An 18,719-nucleotide genomic window follows, 5' to 3' on the forward strand; every position below is an offset into this window, starting at 1 on the left:
AGAAGGACGGGGTCCTGCCCCAGGACTCCATAGCGATACTTCTTCTTCCGCCAGACGCAGAGTTTGGCGTCCTATATCCACTGAAGCATCGTAGGCGCGTAGTATGTCCAGTCCCAGGATGAGCTCATCGGTGATATTGGCGACGAAAACCCACATTGTAATAGGTTGGCGCCCTAGGGTAAGGGTCAACAGAACTTCCTTCAGGATGGGTAGGGATCCTCCAGACACGGTCTGTAGCATGAAATCTGGGTTTGGCTGTCTTTCCGGCCATCCGGCGGCGATATCCGGTCTTACTACCATGACGTATGCTGGGACACGTGTCCCAGGAGGAATGGACCAAACTTCGGGAGGGTGTTCCTCATGTTAAAGTATGCCGATATAACCCAAAACACCTATGTCCAAAGTTGAACGGTTACGGAGATAATGGCCCGAGAAGTGTCAAACTTTGACCGGGGTTGCACACTTGTTGATTACAAAATACATATTAAAACTGGCAGGAATATGTGGATTCTGTAATGTTAATAATGTACGTAACATCAAACTAACTTGTGAGTGACGTGAAGCCATAAAATTGAAGTACAAAATACTCGCTCGCCATGTCATAATTGTCCTTAGGGTTTCCAAGCACTATACATGACACATGAATGGCAAGCGCTGACGTAAGATGCTGACTGCGCGTTCTGGTATAAGCTAACTACATAAGTATGGCTAGGGTGAATCACAGCACTCAAGGACAAACATAGATAAGGCCTCTCAGCTGACAGGTACAGTGCGTGGACCCGCCAGAAGACCACACTTTTCTTGGGCCATTATCTCCGTAACCGTTAAACTTTGGACATAGGTGTTTTGGGTTATATCGGCATACTTTAACATAAGGAACACCCTCCCGAAGTTTGGTCCATTCCTCCTGGGACCCTCTGTATATATATTGTAACGTGTTTTGCCACTGAAGACGCCGTTCAGATTCTTAATTGGTTTATTTTACAACCTACAAATCTTGGCTGCAATTAATTACAACAATGTTATGGGTTTACACACTTTACACACCCTACACACAAATCTCTTCACACTGTCCTCAGTAGTCTACATGTATTCACAGCAGGATACTGGAGCTATACAAGTGTCACTGTATTTCACAGTCCCAATTACTTCTCTTGTGAGCCCAACATCTGCTTTTCAAGCTATCACTTCTAATCAAACGTTCCAGTATTCTTCTTTCCGTTTGGCTACTCTTCCATCCGCACTGTGTCACTCCTGATCACAAAACTCACTGCCTGACTCCGTGGCTAACTCATAACTCGTAACTAACTGTGAATAGTGTTTGCTGCTCCTTATTTAGCCTCGGCATGGACAAGACAGAAAACAGTTACGTGATAGGTACCACTGTTGTCTGACGCCGTGTTGCCGATAGCCTAACAACACTGTTGGGAGTTGTTTACTGCTGCATAGCAACCGCGGCAATGTTTGCCTGGCGCCGCCCCTCCTCTGCCACGTCACCGCGGGGAAAGGGGTGTCTACCGAGTGTTGCACACTGATGGACGGCGTAGGGATATGTGACGTCACTCACAGGATCACAGAGTTCACACGACCCCCACCTCCCGCTACGCCGTCCACGTCACAATATATATATAGTAGACAAAACGAGGGAAGATCTACAGATGAACAATATATTTACAGAAATTTGTAATCTTATATTTGACGTTCTAGTAAAAACACACTCCAAATAACCCCACCCCTTCCCTATCTGTTCATCCACTCACAGAATCCTCCCCCCTACCTCATACCACTTGACTCTGTACAAACATACCCACACATACAGATAACCCCCAAACACGTAGTTCAGACTGAACTGCTACAACATAGCAGCATCAACATAGGGAGCATCCTGTGCACATACCATCATAAGAAAATCAAATGTACATAAGTACATATACTTAATAACCTAATAATGAATTTAATAACAGTGCACTCACAGGCTTGTGCTTATAATAATTACACATCATTCCAAATAAACAACCTGTTGGGTGACATACAGAATAATGAGCATAAGCTCCACAAGGAGATAGTAAGGTCAAGACCAATGTCGCTGGCTTCCCACCGCAGCAGCCTGGGTTCGATGCCAGGTCTAGTGAAGTGGGATTTGTGGTGGACAAAGTGGTGCTGGTTCGTGTTTTCTCAGAGTACTTCGGTTTCCCCTGCAAATCCTCATTCCACCAAATTCTCCATCATCATAATTACCCGGGTAAGCTACAATAGGCCAATCAGTGGCCGCCGTGCCGAGTGGACCCAGTTGGACTCCACCCCCCCCATTAAGCGAATTAAAAAAATGAATTAAACTAAGGCCAAGACCACATGACCAAAGTAATGTGAGAAGATCCCGATATACAGGTGCCCCACACTATAGTTGCTTCTACTACCAGAAATTCATGTCAACATGAAGCAGTCACAAAGTTTTAAAGAGATCACAAATTTTTTTATTTTCATCTTAGTACAATTTTAATTTTTATGTTTTAGTCTTTAGTCTCTAATTTTTAAATTTTATTGTGTATTTCAAAATTTTAACTGAAAGACTAAATTTGTACATTTAAAAACACTCAAGTGCTCAATAAGGATCCTTACTGTAGAATCAGATGCAAATTGTTAAATGCAATTCAACAGCTGTGTCTGGTATTACTGTACGTCTGATGATGACCCAGTATAAGGCTCAAAATATATAGTGTCATTAAAATCGAATGTTGATATGATAATATCTACTTTGTTTTAAATATAGAATATTGTTGTGTAGACTGCATATCCTTTGTATACATTTTATGTACATATGTAGCTGTTCCAAGGCGTTTGAACACCTGCTTTTACACAGTGTTGTGTGCCCAATACCATTTCACATATCCAGAAGTAGTGGCCATTTTCTAGCAAAAGCCAAACGTTTATATTGTCAAGGAATCTTGTGTAGCATCCTAGGAGATGACTCATGTGGATTTGTTCATGGTATCAGGGTGGACATGTGTATTGAAATGACACTATGCTATTATTCTTTTTGAGGCCTTTTATATACTTATATTTTAACCTGTCGGCTGTGTAACTTGACACGAATAAATTGCGTGGGTCTTCGAATCGGAGCATACTCTTTTATTGAACACTTATTTGTACACACATACTCGTACACTTATTCACAACTTCAGTATCTCAATTACTGCCTCTGCTATAGTTGCTTCCAGACTTCAGCTGTCTTTGGTGGCTGCTGTATTTCAACTGACGGACACTGAACACTGTCTCGATTCCATTCACTCGATACAACTCAACTTGTCTGGTGAATTGAACCCCCTTACGTAGCCCTCTTGCAGACAAGACAAAACAGCACAGGCCCCACGGTTGTGTGATGTCACAGCCTAATGAGGAGGGGTGTTTATGGAGCGTTGCATAGTTAGGGGATGTGTGGGGATACGTGACGTCACTCACACTCCCTGTTGAGCTATCCAAGTGTTCACAGAGTTGTCGCCTAGCAACGCACCGATACAATCCTCAACTCTCCCATTGTGCATATGCCCTGAGGCTTCTGTGGCTCAACAGTACCTGCATAGAGCCAATACGCCACATTGCTCCCTCCTTAAGTCTGTTGGTCCTGAATAGCCTAATGGTGCATCTCCATTCCTTTTCTTCTCATTGTTTCCGCGGATTCCCGCTCGCAATGTCTTCATTCATTCATTCATTCATTCATTCATTGCCATTCTTCAGCCCCTTCATCTGATCCCTCTTTGAGCCCAGCTTGTCTCGAAGGGTTTCCTACTAATGTGCCAGGAGATCCAATTGTATCACAGTCATCCAGAGTTTTTTTCCTTTCTCTTTTTCTCTCTCTCTCACCAGTGGGGGAAATAATGCCGCAAGTGTCTGGTGCTCCCACTTATCCGAATACTCTGACTCTAATGCTGCTTCTTTTTCCACTTTGGAGAAGGCCGACCCTTCCACAAGGTCCTTTTCCTCATTTTTGATAACCCGCTGGAAATTCGTACCTCTCGCTTCTCGATTTCCAGCCTGATGGTCTTCCTGTAGCTCCCCTCTCGCTTCCAAGCCATAGCTGCTTCTCAAAGTCTCGGTTCCTGTGTGATGATTTGTGATAGTGGTTTTAACTGAGAAGGCATTATGTATTGGGAGTGTGTAATTCAGTGACACTTGTATAGCTCCCATGTTGTACTGTAAATAATTGAAGACTACTGAAGATAGCATAAAGAGATAAGTGTGTAAGTTTTCCAAATTGTGTAACCCACGACAGTGTCAAAAGTAATTGTGGTTATGACCTGCAGGTTGTTAATAAGACTGAATAACAATCTTGAATGTCGTCATCAGTAGCCCAAACATGTTACAATATAATTGTTTCAGGGATTTTGTTTGGCCATATGCAGCCTTTCTTAATATCATCTTTTAGCTAAACCTCATTTGGCTCAAATGTGCCTAGCCACATTTAATTAGTTCCTGTCCAGCCTTACAAATGCATAATTTTATTTAATTATGAATTTGTTAAGCAGTGGCAATGCAGCTGAATTTCTGTTGACTCAGAAACCTCCATACATGCTGATTGACTCAGGCACACAGCACACAGGGGGGTATACACTCTCTGTCCCACCCTCTCCTCTCTGTCACCACTCTCACGCCTACAGATTTAACATCTCTGTACTGGGGCTTCAAACTCATTTCTCTTCCTCTTAGCTTTTTTTCATGTTATTTACTCTCATTTTCCAGGATAATTTGAATGAACTTCAACCTGTACATGGTGGGGAGCGAGGAAATTCCTGTGATGAGTGTAGTGACTCATTCTGTGAAGAGCGAATTCTGATAGCACATCAGAGCATACATCCTGGGGAGCAGCCATTTTGTTGCATCCTATGTAATAAGTCATTCAGCTGTAAAGGTAATCTGAAGACACATCAACGCATACATAGTGGGGAGCACCTATTTATATGTGACATTTGTAATAAGTCATTCATTTCAAAGAGTGATCTGAAGAAACATCAGCGCATACATACTGGGGAGAAGACATTTTGCTGTGATGTATGTAATAAGGCATTCAGTCATCAGTATACTCTGAAGATTCATCAGCGCATACATAGTGGGGAGAAGCCATTCTGCTGTAATGTATGTAATAAGTCATTCAGTGTGCAGAGTAGTCTGAAGACACATCAGCGCATACATACTGGGGAGAAGCCATTTTACTGTGATGTATGTAATAAGTCATTCAGTGTGCAGAGTAATCTGAAAAGTCATCGGCGCATACATAGTGGGGAGAAGCCATTTTGCTGTGATGTATGTAATAAGGCATTCAGTCACCACTATACTCTGAAGACACATCAGGACACACATAAGGAGGAGAAGCCATTTTGCTGTAATGTATGTAATAAATCATTCAGTGTGCAGAATAGTCTGAAGACACATCAACGCATACATAATAGGAAGCACCCATTTGTATGTGACGTATGTAATAAGTCGTTCATTTTAAACAGTCATCTGCAGAAGCATATGCACATACATAGTGGGGAGCGGCCATGTTGTTGCATCCTGTGTAATAATTCATTGAGCTGTAAGGGTAATCTGAAGACACATCAGTGCATACATAGTGGGGAGCACTCATTTATATGTGATGTATGTAATAAGTCATTCATACAACAGATTCATTTGAAGAAACATCAGCGCATACATAGTGGGGAGAAGCCATATTGCTGTGATGTATGTAATAAGGCATTCAGTCATCAGTATACTCTGAAGATTCATCAGCGCATACATAGTGGGGAGAAGCCATTCTGCTGTAATGTATGTAATAAGTCATTCAGTGTGCAGAGTAGTCTGAAGACACATCAGCGCATACATACTGGGGAGAAGCCATTTTACTGTGATGTATGTAATAAGTCATTCAGTGTGCAGAGTAATCTGAAAAGTCATCGGCGCATACATAGTGGGGAGAAGCCATTTTGCTGTGATGTATGTAATAAGGCATTCAGTCACCACTATACTCTGAAGACACATCAGGACACACATAAGGAGGAGAAGCCATTTTGCTGTAATGTATGTAATAAATCATTCAGTGTGCAGAATAGTCTGAAGACACATCAACGCATACATAATAGGAAGCACCCATTTGTATGTGACGTATGTAATAAGTCGTTCATTTTAAACAGTCATCTGCAGAAGCATATGCACATACATAGTGGGGAGCGGCCATGTTGTTGCATCCTGTGTAATAATTCATTGAGCTGTAAGGGTAATCTGAAGACACATCAGTGCATACATAGTGGGGAGCACTCATTTATATGTGATGTATGTAATAAGTCATTCATACAACAGATTCATTTGAAGAAACATCAGCGCATACATAGTGGGGAGAAGCCATATTGCTGTGATGTATGTAATAAGGCATTCAGTCATCAGTATACTCTGAAGATTCATCAGCGCATACATAGTGGGGAGAAGCCATTCTGCTGTAATGTATGTAATAAGTCATTCAGTGTGCAGAGTAGTCTGAAGACACATGAGCGCATACATACTGGGGAGAAGCCATTTTGCTGTGATGTATGTAATAAGTCATTCAGTGTGCAGAGTAGTTTGAAGACACATCAACGCGTCCATAGTGGGGAGAAGCCATTTTGCTGTGATGTATGTAATAAGTCATTCAGTGTGCAGAGTAGTCTGAAGACACATCAGCGCATACATAGTGGGGAGAAGCCATTTTGCTGTAATGTATGTAATAAGTCATTCAGTGTGCAGAGTAGTCTGAAGACACATCAGGGCATACATAGTGGGTAGTAGCCATTTTGCTGTAATGTATATAATAAATCATTCAGTATGCAGAATAGTCTGAAGATACATCAGCACATACATAGTGGGGAGAAGCTATTTTGCTGAGATGTATGTAATAAGGTATTCAGTCTGCAGAATACAGTGGAACCTTGCTTAACGAGTAATTCGCATAACCAGTGAAATGAATTGTAAAAAAATGACTCGCTTAACGAGCGACGTTTCGCATAACGAGTGACAAGGGGAAGTCCCGGATTGTGCGCCTGCTACATCAGTCTGTGTTTAGCACTCGTTTCGCTAGCTCTTAGTGTCGCTTGTGATCACACAATTTTCCAAACTTGTGTTCAGACATATTATTGTGATTTTTTTTGTGCAAAGTTTAATAACCCTTGCAAAAATGTCCCGGAAGAAAAAGCCGCAAAGAGACAGCCATAAGAAAATAAAAATAACCATAGAAATGAAACGTGAAAAGCGNTTGAAGACACATCAACGCGTCCATAGTGGGGAGAAGCCATTTTGCTGTGATGTATGTAATAAGTCATTCAGTGTGCAGAGTAGTCTGAAGACACATCAGCGCATACATAGTGGGGAGAAGCCATTTTGCTGTAATGTATGTAATAAGTCATTCAGTGTGCAGAGTAGTCTGAAGACACATCAGGGCATACATAGTGGGTAGTAGCCATTTTGCTGTAATGTATATAATAAATCATTCAGTATGCAGAATAGTCTGAAGATACATCAGCACATACATAGTGGGGAGAAGCTATTTTGCTGAGATGTATGTAATAAGGTATTCAGTCTGCAGAATACAGTGGAACCTTGCTTAACGAGTAATTCGCATAACCAGTGAAATGAATTGTAAAAAAATGACTCGCTTAACGAGCGACGTTTCGCATAACGAGTGACAAGGGGAAGTCCCGGATTGTGCGCCTGCTACATCAGTCTGTGTTTAGCACTCGTTTCGCTAGCTCTTAGTGTCGCTTGTGATCACACAATTTTCCAAACTTGTGTTCAGACATATTATTGTGATTTTTTTTGTGCAAAGTTTAATAACCCTTGCAAAAATGTCCCGGAAGAAAAAGCCGCAAAGAGACAGCCATAAGAAAATAAAAATAACCATAGAAATGAAACGTGAAAAGCGAGAACGAGGTGTGAGCGTGGCCGATCTAGCATGCACATACAATCGGTCTACATCAACAATTTGCACTGTCCTCAAGAATAAGGACAATATTAAGGAGATAGATGCTTCAAAGGGAGTGACAAGAATATCTACGCAACAGTTAACGTATTCTCGACGATGTTGAAAAGTTCATCCTCATATGGGTAAACGAAAAGCAATTGCAAGGCGACGCTATTAACGTGAACATCGTTTGTGAAAAGGCGAAAGTGATTTTCGCTGACCTCGTTAAGAAGACGCTAGGATCATCAACGGCCGAAGAAGACACGTTTAAGGGAAGTTGTGTGTGGTGGCTATGTGCGCTACGAATTTATTTAATGATAATGCTGTGTCACATTTCACCAAATTTTGAAGCATCGGCAAAAACAAATGTCTCTAGACAGCTTTCTAGTATAAAAGAATTATATATGTATCATAAATAATAAACTAATTATTTCGATTTTTTTTTCTGCAAATCGAATTCACTTTCCAGGTTGGTTCATTCCACATAGAAGAAAAGATGAAAATGATTCACGCTCCGTAACAATGTATATATAATTCTCCTGAATAAACGTTATACATAACATTTTTTGAGTATTTTTTTTTTGGCATGGAACGCATTATCGTATTTTATATTAATTTATATGGAAAAAATTGTTTCGCTTAACGAGTGTTTCACATTACGAGTAAGATTCTGGAACGAATTATGCTCGTTAAGCGAGGTTCCACTGTAGTCTGAAGAGACATCAGTGCATACATGTTGATGTGTGTAGTAAATCATAGAGCAGTAGAAATGGGTTTAGACTAAAGGATGAGTATGTGACTTGTAGCATGCCACAGTTTTTGATGTTGCAGGTAACACATTTTCGTTGTGTTACCGCATTTTTGTATAATGCTACAAGATATTGGAGTTCATTGCTGTCCCATGGTATAAACGTCTATGCAAATGAGTTTCATTTAATTCTGATTGCTAAATGTGCACATTACCCTGTCTTGTTGAGTGGAAGCAGACATGACATGACATTCTCCAGCAGATGTGATGTTAATTCAGCAGTGGAAATTAATGGTTAGTAGTGTGTAGTCACTGAAATTGATCAAGAGCTTATAAACATAATTCAGCAACATCATCGCAGATTCAAGTCCCGATGAGGTCATTAGATTTTTCAATTGACCTAATCCTTCCAGCCGCGCTATGGCCCTGGAGTCGACTCAGCCTCTAACAGAAATGTGTGTCAGGAATTGATTAAATAATTTTAGGGGTTATGCTGTAGCGTGGTTGGTTGAGGCACTATGCTACAAGCTGGAAGGATGCAGGTTCAAGTTCCAATAAGGTCATTGGATTTTATTCAGTTGACATAATCCTCCCAGCTGCACTATGGCCCTGGGGTCGACTCATCTTCTAACAAAAATGAGTACCGGGAATATTCTTGGGTGTAAAGGTTGGCAGGCATGCTAGGGATGACAACCTTGCCGCCATCTATGAGCCGATTTTCTAGAAAATGTGGGAACCTCATCATCTCTCAACCCTATGGGCCTCCATGGCCTGTTACAAGGATACGTTTATTTATTATTTTTTTTGTACATCTCTTCTGCTGTATGTTATTTATGCCCTTCTGCCATTACATGTGCGTAAATGCTCCCACATAGCGGCCTCTGTAGTCTAGAGGTAACGTTCCCACCTCATGACTCATGGTACGCGGGTTCAAATACCCCGCGGAGCTTGTCGAATTTTTAAGGGCGGAAAAATTCAGGGAACAAGTCCTCCGGGAGGCACTTTAAGCTGTGTGTCCCGTGTCGTAACTTTACGGCACGTAAAAGAACCTCATATCCCCAAAGGGGATCACTGAGCCAAATTCCAGGACGTTTCCCGCCCAACAAGAGTCTCTAAGGCCTCTGATAGATGGGGGAAGCATTATAGACACCGCTAAGCAAGTGGCCGAACTCGCTTGCTCGGCGGGACTGATGGTACGCACCATTTATCGGTAGGGTATAGAGACTGGTAGAATATCATAGAGGGAAGCACAATAGATCAAACTGGTCACGGTGCATGGGGAAACCCACCCTCTTTAAAAACAACTAATAATAATAAATGCTCCCACATCATAACATCCATAAATTTACTTGGACATCTGATTGGAAGACACATAATCAAATCTAGAATATTGTGGTAGATAGGAGACAGCTTTCAAGTGTACTTGATATCCAATCATTCAAGGCAGCAAATTATGATACTGACCACTACATGTTGGAGGCAGAGGTTAGGAAAAGCGTGGCAGTGATCAAACAAACTGCGCACAGAGTTCATATGAAGAGGTTCACTCAAGAAATTAAACGAGGTAAAGGGTAGAGAGCAGAATCATGTTTGAAATCTCGAATAGGTTCTCTACTTTGGAAACTGTAGGCACTGAAGTGAAGTTACTGAAGCTTAGGAAACTATTAGAGTGAATACCAAAATTGCTGCCAAGGAGAGTCTTGGTTATTACGAACTGAAGGAGAAGAAGAAGCCATGGTTCCATGAAGGATGCTCAAAATTATTAGACAGAAGATTTAAAGGCAAATTGCAGTGGCTACAGGGTCCAAGTGAAATAAATGGGGATAATCTGAACAATATAAGGTGTGAAACTAATAGGGAATATCTGAAAGACAAAATTGATAAGCTTACAGTGAACCATAAGGACAAGAACATTAGAGACCTGTTGGAGATGAATCATATCAGAATATTGTTCAATCACATGGACTAGAAGACGGAATCACAGGGGTCAAATGCTTATTGACTTTTGTGAGAAAAATGGACTAATTGTTACCAACACTTGGTTGAAGAAGCCAAAGAGAAGACCTTACACATGGAAGGCGCCTGGGGATTGGAGGCGGCATCAACTGGACTACATCCTTGTGAAACTTCGATTCAGAAACAGTGTGAAGGATGTGAAGATGCTGCCTGGGGCAGATATTGACTCTGACCACAACTTACTGGTTGTCAAGTTTCAAACCAGGTTGAAGAAAATTATAAGATTCCAAAAGCGCAGACCCAGATGGGATTTGGAGAAGTTATATGCTCAAAGACAAAGCATGCAGGAGACCCTAGAAGAGAAACTCAGTGAAATTGAAAGTGAAACTGGAAATGCTGAAAAGTGCAGTGGAACAATATAAAAGAATGCATGTTAGATACTATTAGTGAATTGGTTGGTAATGTTGTAAAGTTGAGAAGATAGCAAGAAAACCATGTGTTACACAGGAGATGATGAGTAAAATGGAGCAGCGAAGGAAATGGAAGAATGTAAACAATGAAGAAGGCAGGAGGAAATACAGGAGACTGAGGAATGAATTGAAAAGAGCCACGGACAGGGCCAAAAAGGAATATCTTGAGAGAAGATATGTAATGAGATTATAGAATTTCAAAGGACAGGACGTTATGATTTGATGTACATGAAGACAAAAGAACTAGGATGGAAAGAGAATCATGGGATTCAAAATGTTGGCATCGAAGACTCCCAGGGGAATAGAATAGTAGATCAGAGGCAAGTGCTGAAAATTTGGGAAAATTATATTTCAGAACTATATGATCGACCTAATCGGCCAGAAACCTTAGAAGTTGAACCGGAAGAAGAAGTAGATACAGACGAGAAAGGACCATATATTTTACAAAGTGAGGTGGAAAAAGCTATCAAGGAAATGAGGAAGGGAAAGGCTACAGGAGATGATGATGTACCTGGAGATGTGCTCAAGTTACTGGGAGAAGGTGGTTTGAAAACACTGACAAAACTAATGAACACCATATATGCAAGTGGAGAGTGGCCCAAGGACTTTACAGAAGTTACAATGATTGCCTTAAAGAAAAAGACAAAAGCTACAAAATGCAGCGACCATCGCACAATAAGCCTTATTGCACATACAGCAAAGATAATAGCAAAGATACTTAAAAGAAGAATTGAAAGGAAAATAGAGGATATACTTGGAGAGGATCAGTTTGGATTTAGAAGAGGAAAAGGAACCAGGGATGCAATTGGGATGATGAGAATTATAGCAGAACGAACTTTGGAGATAGATGAAGAACTGTGTGCTTGCTTTATAGACTGCAGAAGGCATTTGACTGTGCAAATTGGAACAAATTAATGCAGATCCTAAAGGAAACAGGTATTGATTGGTGGGAAAGAAGATTGATTAGTAAATTGTACGTGGATCAGAAAGTTAGAGTGTGACTGGACAGAGGGGAGACAAGAAGTGTGAAGATTTGAAGAGGAGATCGACAAGGATGCTGTTTATCACCAATTTTGTTCAACTTGTACCGCGAATTCCTTACCAAGGAAGCTCTAGATGGGCTTGGAGACTTCAAATTAGGAGGGAAAATTATTCAAACTGTGAAGTATGCAGATGACCTTGTGTTAATGGCTAAGGAAGAAACTGTGCTACAGGGTATGATTGGAAGGTGCTATGGCATGGAAATGAATGTGGAAAAAACAAAAGTAATGAATATTTTGAGACAACCAACCCCAGTCACAATAAAGATAGACCAAAAACAACTGGAGAATGTGAAATGTTTTAAATATTTGGGTAGCTTGTTAACAGATGATGGAAGGTGTACTTGTGAAATTAAATCTAGGATTGTCATGGCAAAAGCTGCATTTAGCAAGAAGAATCTTTTTACCAGCAAATTGGACTTAAATTTGAGAAAGAAACTAGTGAAATGCTACATTTGGAGCATTGCTTTGTATGGAGCTGAAACTTGGACACTTAGAGCAGTAGATCAGAAACACCTGGAAAGCTTCGAAATGTGGTGTTGGAAAAGGATGGAGAAGATCAGTTGGACCAATTATGTGAGAAATGAAGAAGTGTTATTTAGAGTCAGTGAGCAGAGGAATATCCTACATGAAACAAGAAAATGGAAGGCTAATTGGATTGGTCTTGTTTTACGCTGTAACTGCCTTCTAAAAGAAGTTACTGAAGGAAAGCTAGAGGGGTAGATAGAAGTGACCAGAAGACGAGGAAGAAGACGTAAGAAGATGCTGGATGACCTTGGGGACAGAAGAGGATATTCTAATTTGAAGGAGAAAGCTCTAGATCGCACTAAGTGGAGGAATGGTTTTGGAAGAGACTGTGGACCTGTCGTCTTGACAGATTACTGATGAATTATGAATGAATAGAGGGTTTACCAACCTAGAAGTAACTTAGTGAAGGATGAGAATGGTGATCTGCTTGCAGATTCCCACAACATTTTGAATATGTGGTAGAACTAGTTCTCTAAGCTATCGAACGTACATAGAGTTAGTGATGTTAGTCAGATAGAAATACATACAGCTGAGCCGTTAGTACCTGATCCTAGCCATTTTGAGCTTGAAAGTGCAATTGCAAAATTTAGAATTAATAAATTGCCAAAGTAGTGATCAAATTCTGGCAGAACTCTTTGAAGCTGGAGGTGAAATATTATGTTCTAAGACCCATTCTATTTGGCATAAGGACACATTGCCTTATCAGTTGAAGGAGTCTAATATTGTACCAGTTTACAAAATGGTAATAAAACTGAATGTAGTAATTATAAGGGGATATCACTGCTATCAAGTTCATACAATATTTTATCCAGTATTTTTCTCTCTAGATTAAGTCCATACATTGATGTAATTATTGGGGTTCATCAGTGTGGGCTTCGACTTAAATGGATCAAATATTTTTCATTCATCAGATTCTGGAGAAATACCAGAGTACACTGAGACACTATAGCAGCTATTCACAGATTACAAGAAAGCCTATTAGGAAGGAATATTGTACAATATTTTGATAGAGTTCGGGGTACCCATGCAAGTTGTTAGGCTGATTAAAATTTGCTTAAACGAAACGTATGGAAAAGTCCATTTAGGAAACATTTGTATGAATTTTTTTTTTACCGAGAATTGTTTGAAACAAAAAGATGCTTTGTAAGTTTTGAGGTTTCACGGCGATGACTATGAAGAAAGTCATCTTCTGGGATCTGGCGCCGTGTATTCTTGGTTTTAACCGACGACGTTTCGGAGGAACATATCGCCTCCATCGCAAGCAACTCAACTACCCTGAAGATGGAGGTGATATGTTCCTCCGAAACTTCGGATAAAACCAAGAATACACGGCGCCAGATCCCAGAAGACGACTTTCTTCAAAAAGATGCTTTATTGCCACAGCTCTTCAACTTTGCTTTAGAATATGCCATTATGAAGGTCCAAGAAAACCAGTGGGACTGAAATTAAATGGGACACATCAGCTGTTGGTCTGTGCTGATGATATGAATCTACTGGGTGATAATATAGATACCATAAAGATAAACACACAAACTTTAATTGACGCTAGTAAGGAGATTGGTCTAGAAGTTAGCAGACAGAAAACTAAATATATGTTGGAATCTCATCACCAAAATGCATGCCAATATCAGGACATGAAGATAAGTAACAGATTAATTGAAAATGTGCTAGAGTTCAGATATTTTGGAATGACTATAAAAATTAAAACCTGATTCAGGAGGAAATTAAGAGAAGATTGAATTCATATATTGCATTCTACCATTCAGACCAGAGCCTTATGTCTTCTCGTCTGCTCTCTGAAAACATAACAATTAGAATATACAAATTATAATTTTGTCTATGGATCCGTATGGATATGAAAATTGGTCTCTGACATTAATAGAGGAACATAGACTGAGGGAGTCTGAGAACAGGGTGTTGAGATTATTTGGACAGAAGAGAGCTGAAGTGACAGGAGGTTGTAGAAAACTGCAGAATGATGGGCATCGTAACTTGTACTCTTTTCCATGTATAATGAGAATGATCAAGTCAAGGGGGGTCAAATGGGCAGGGCATGTAACACGAATGAGGTAGAGGAGAAATGCATATAGGATATTTGTCTGTAAGCTGGGTGGAAGGAGACCACTGGGAAGACCAAGGCATAGGTGGGGGTGCACAATGTTAAAATGGATATCAGATAGTATGGCATGGATTTGATTGATCTGGCTCAGGATAAAGACAGCTGGGGCCCTTGTGACGAAGGAAATGAACCTTCTGGTTCGATAAAATGCTTTGAAGTCTTTGAGTAGATTCTAAAGGGTTTGGGCAAAGGTGGATGATACCCAGAATTACTGGATTACTCTTGAGTAGGTGCATAATTGGCAGCTGCTCAAGAAGGGCTAAGCTCCATGAGTGAGTGAGAGAGAGGATCTTGACGGGTGACGACAATCCTGTCGATGTTCGACTCGTTTTTTTTTCTTTTTTTCCCAAATTTGTTTACAGTCCCGAATAAGGAAATTAGATGTTGAACCAATTTTTGTCCTGGACCCAAAATGGCGTCGATATTAAACAGGTAAATGTTTACTACATTCATTTTTATTTATGGATATCTTTAAAAGCTATATGAAATTTTAAATTTTAGAATTACTTCTGAAGATCTGAGAAATAACATGGCACAAAGTTTATGAGAAGTATTTAAATATAATCAATATTATTTTAATGTTTTTCCTGCCCTCCAGTGGTAGAATGTGAAATTAATCACAACTCACAAATCAGATCACGAGAACGAGATTTAGCATCCAGTAAAGCAACGTTATTAGTAATTTTTTGTTTTTGTTAGTGGAGTGTAAGATGTGTATAATTTGTAGGGAATTATTGGTATCATTCTGAAAATTCTGTTCCCATATATGTCGGCAAATCGGTGGAAGCGAACACCGCAGGGTTTCATGATATTCCGCTGTTGCAAGTTCAACTTCGGGTTCATGTAAACTTCTGAGGGCCATATATTTATTAGAATTCACATTTTTTTTGCGTTTTCTCGCCTGTTACACGAATCAATTCGACTTATAAAGGATGTTGTGACAGCTGATGGTCTATGGTGAACTGGTTGAAGTTGTAGGGTATGCAAATGCATAGTGAATACTATTTTGCGGCACCAGTATATAAATTTGTAGAATAGGTTGCTGTTTCTAGGATGTAACTCCGTGCAGTCTGGTAGCCTTCTACCGACGTTTTGAAAGCAAGAGTTTCCCTCAGAATGGGCGAAACAGCTGCCTTCAAAACTTGAGCAAGTCTGTCAGACTACACAGCGTGTAAAAAGACAGCAAACTTCGTATTCTCTGCTGTGAGAACAAAGAAAGGCACATCGGTAAGTTTCCTTACAGACTTGGGAAAATATTCACGGCTAGATACAGGTACACTTGTTAGAAATATGATGGTCATACCAGTAGGATTCTAGTAAATCAACTCGTTCGCAACCCACAAAACGTGTGATAAGGAAAGTTTCGAAGTTATGAAAATATTCCGCATTTTCTTGCTCACGAGTGCAAAGAATTCTGCTACAGATAGCTTAAGAAATATTTCCTGCTGTGAGTGAAAGCATGGTAAGTGTTTTATGCTTGTATGCATAGAATTTTTATTATTTGTCAATTCTCATAGCCTAAAAACCAACACTGTATACCAATCTTGTGTTAGTTCCCATAATCTATCTGGTGAGTTTACATGGTTCTCCATATTATAACAGTTTGGTATATTATGTGTGAGAGGGAGCAATTCAAGGAGAGTGATGTGGGTAGGTCATGTAGCAGACATGTGAGATTAAGAAATGCAGACAAAGTTAGGATAGAAAAGCTCAAAGAATGAGACCACACGTGAGACATTTGTGTAGAACGATTTTAAAGATATAATTTTGGTGGGTTTCTACTGGGTTAGTTTGTGTAAGAATGGAAAGTCATGATGGGCATGTGTGAGCACAGTAATCAGAGCTTATGTAATATAAAGAGCAGATATTTTCTGTCCTGCCACAGGCACCATTATTTTCTGAGGAAGGTCCCTTCATTATGAACTTAATAGTTTCTAAGATTATGAACTCTTCACAAGAAATCCATAGAGAGTAGCTATGATGGGGTAGATGAAATGAAAAGCAGCTACAGCAAAAAGTGTGTAGATTGTTTAATGTATGGTCTTGTTAATCCGTGACTGATAGAAGGTATGTTGGTTTTACAGAACTATACAAATTCAGAGAAGGTTTTAGTGGGTCCAAATGGTGAGATATACCCAGCAAGTCATGATGCAAACCAGGCCATGAATATAAAATCGGAGGAAGTGGATCTTGTGAAAGTAACAGTTGATGAGATAAAGGCTGAACCTGAGGTGAGCTGTATGTCCACTGTTGGGCAGACATCACAGATATGCAGAAATGTCGATCGTCTTTCTCGTCTCATCTCATCTCCTTGTCTGTCTGTGCACATGAAACAACTCCACTGTGCTGCTGACTGGCCTTTGAAGGTCTTTTTCTGAAGTGTCTCTAGACAGTTGTATTTTGTTGAATGAATGTTTCTTTCCTTTTAAGCAGTTCTGATGCAGATGAAATTAAACTATGTTTCAGAGAAATTCTGTAGCAGCAAAAATCCTTATGGAGTCACGATTCTGTTCACATTTAGTTACTGCTACACTTATTAAATCAAGGATTTAAATTACTAGGACTCTTGTAAGCTAATTATAATGAACCCCACAAAATATTTATCTTGTGATGCACAGGTTTCAAGGTTATGATGGATTATGCATTCTCTTGCAACAAGAGTGGAAAGAATTGTACTGCAGGGCGCAAAAGAAACATTTCCTCCTGTGAGAGAAACAATTGTGTTTTTTGTTTGTGTGTACAGACAAAATTTTATTTTCATGTGCCAACTCTCTTCACCATAGAAATAATTTGAAAGGGTTTGTACTGCGTCTGTTTGCCTTAGGATACAGATCCATGATGAGCATGTGTGACCACAGTAATGAGCCCTTTGTGTCTTTCCCAACAAATCCTATAAGCATTCCTCTTCTCCCCCTGCCTGCTGTATGAGCAGCCCATCTCATCCTCCTTGACTTGAGCATTTTAATTATGCTTGGTGAATGAAAGTTACAAGTTGTGGAGCTCCTCATGCAGTTTTTAGGTTCCAAAGGAAGCTGATATTTTCAGTGCTGCCGCAGTGATTGTTATTTTTTGGGAAGAGAACTGAGCTATGAACCAGATACTTTCCAATGATCTTGATAGCTGTAGAGAAGAAAATGCATACAGAAGAGCTCTTGTGAGCTTAGATGTAATGAGAAGCAGCCATAGCAGGGAGATCATGTGCTGTTTAATGTTTGGTGCTGTGCATCCACTTCTGAGAAAGATGTGATGGTTTTACAGGACTGTGCAAGTTCAGAGAACGTTTTAGTGGGTCCATATGGGGAGACATACCCAACACCTTATGATGCAAACCAGGCCATGAATGTAAAAGCTAAGGAAGTTTCAGATGCAGAAGAGGAAGAGGATCCTGTTGCAATAACATTTCCAGAACTAAAGGCTGAACCTGAGGTGAGCTGTATGTGCACTGTTAGGCAGGTAACACAAATGTGCAGAAGTGTCAGTTGTCTTTCTTATCTCCATCTCTCTGGCTGTCTGTGCATGTGAAACAGCTCTACTGCGCTGTTGACCAGATTCTGAAGGTTTCTTTTCTTCTGAAATGTCTAGGCAACTGTAGTTTGTTGAATGTTGCTTGTGATGTACCAGTCCCATTTTCTTTTAACCTTTAAGGGATTGGACATTTAAATTCCGGTAATGGCTGCGGGCCGGAGTTAATTGAAATTCCCGCCATTGTAGAGTAATAAAAATTGTAATCATGTTACTCAAAATGCTGTGATTTCTACAATTTTTGTGATAAACGAACGAAATAAACGCTACTTTTATCTAGAAAGAATATAGAATCAGATATTGTAATTTACAGATTTTAGAATCTGTAAAAATTGTTACATTGATTCCGAAAATAATTTTTCCCCAATTTTGA

At 40.0% G+C, this 18,719-nt stretch overlaps 1 long non-coding RNA gene across 1 annotated transcript; it reads left to right on the forward strand.

The window, feature by feature from the left end:
• The first annotated feature begins 15,437 nt into the window (after window positions 1–15,437).
• Window positions 15,438–18,181, forward strand: LOC117282675. The gene is made up of 3 exons (XR_004513511.1): window positions 15,438–16,051; window positions 16,909–17,055; window positions 18,083–18,181. It is a non-coding gene; the product is annotated as an uncharacterized LOC117282675 (long non-coding RNA).
• Window positions 18,182–18,719: the final 538 nt, after the last annotated feature.

The sequence above is a fragment of the Cryptotermes secundus genome, unplaced genomic scaffold, assembly GCF_002891405.2.
Source record: "Cryptotermes secundus unplaced genomic scaffold, Csec_1.0 scaffold484, whole genome shotgun sequence".
NCBI classification, from domain to species: domain Eukaryota; kingdom Metazoa; phylum Arthropoda; class Insecta; order Blattodea; family Kalotermitidae; genus Cryptotermes; species Cryptotermes secundus.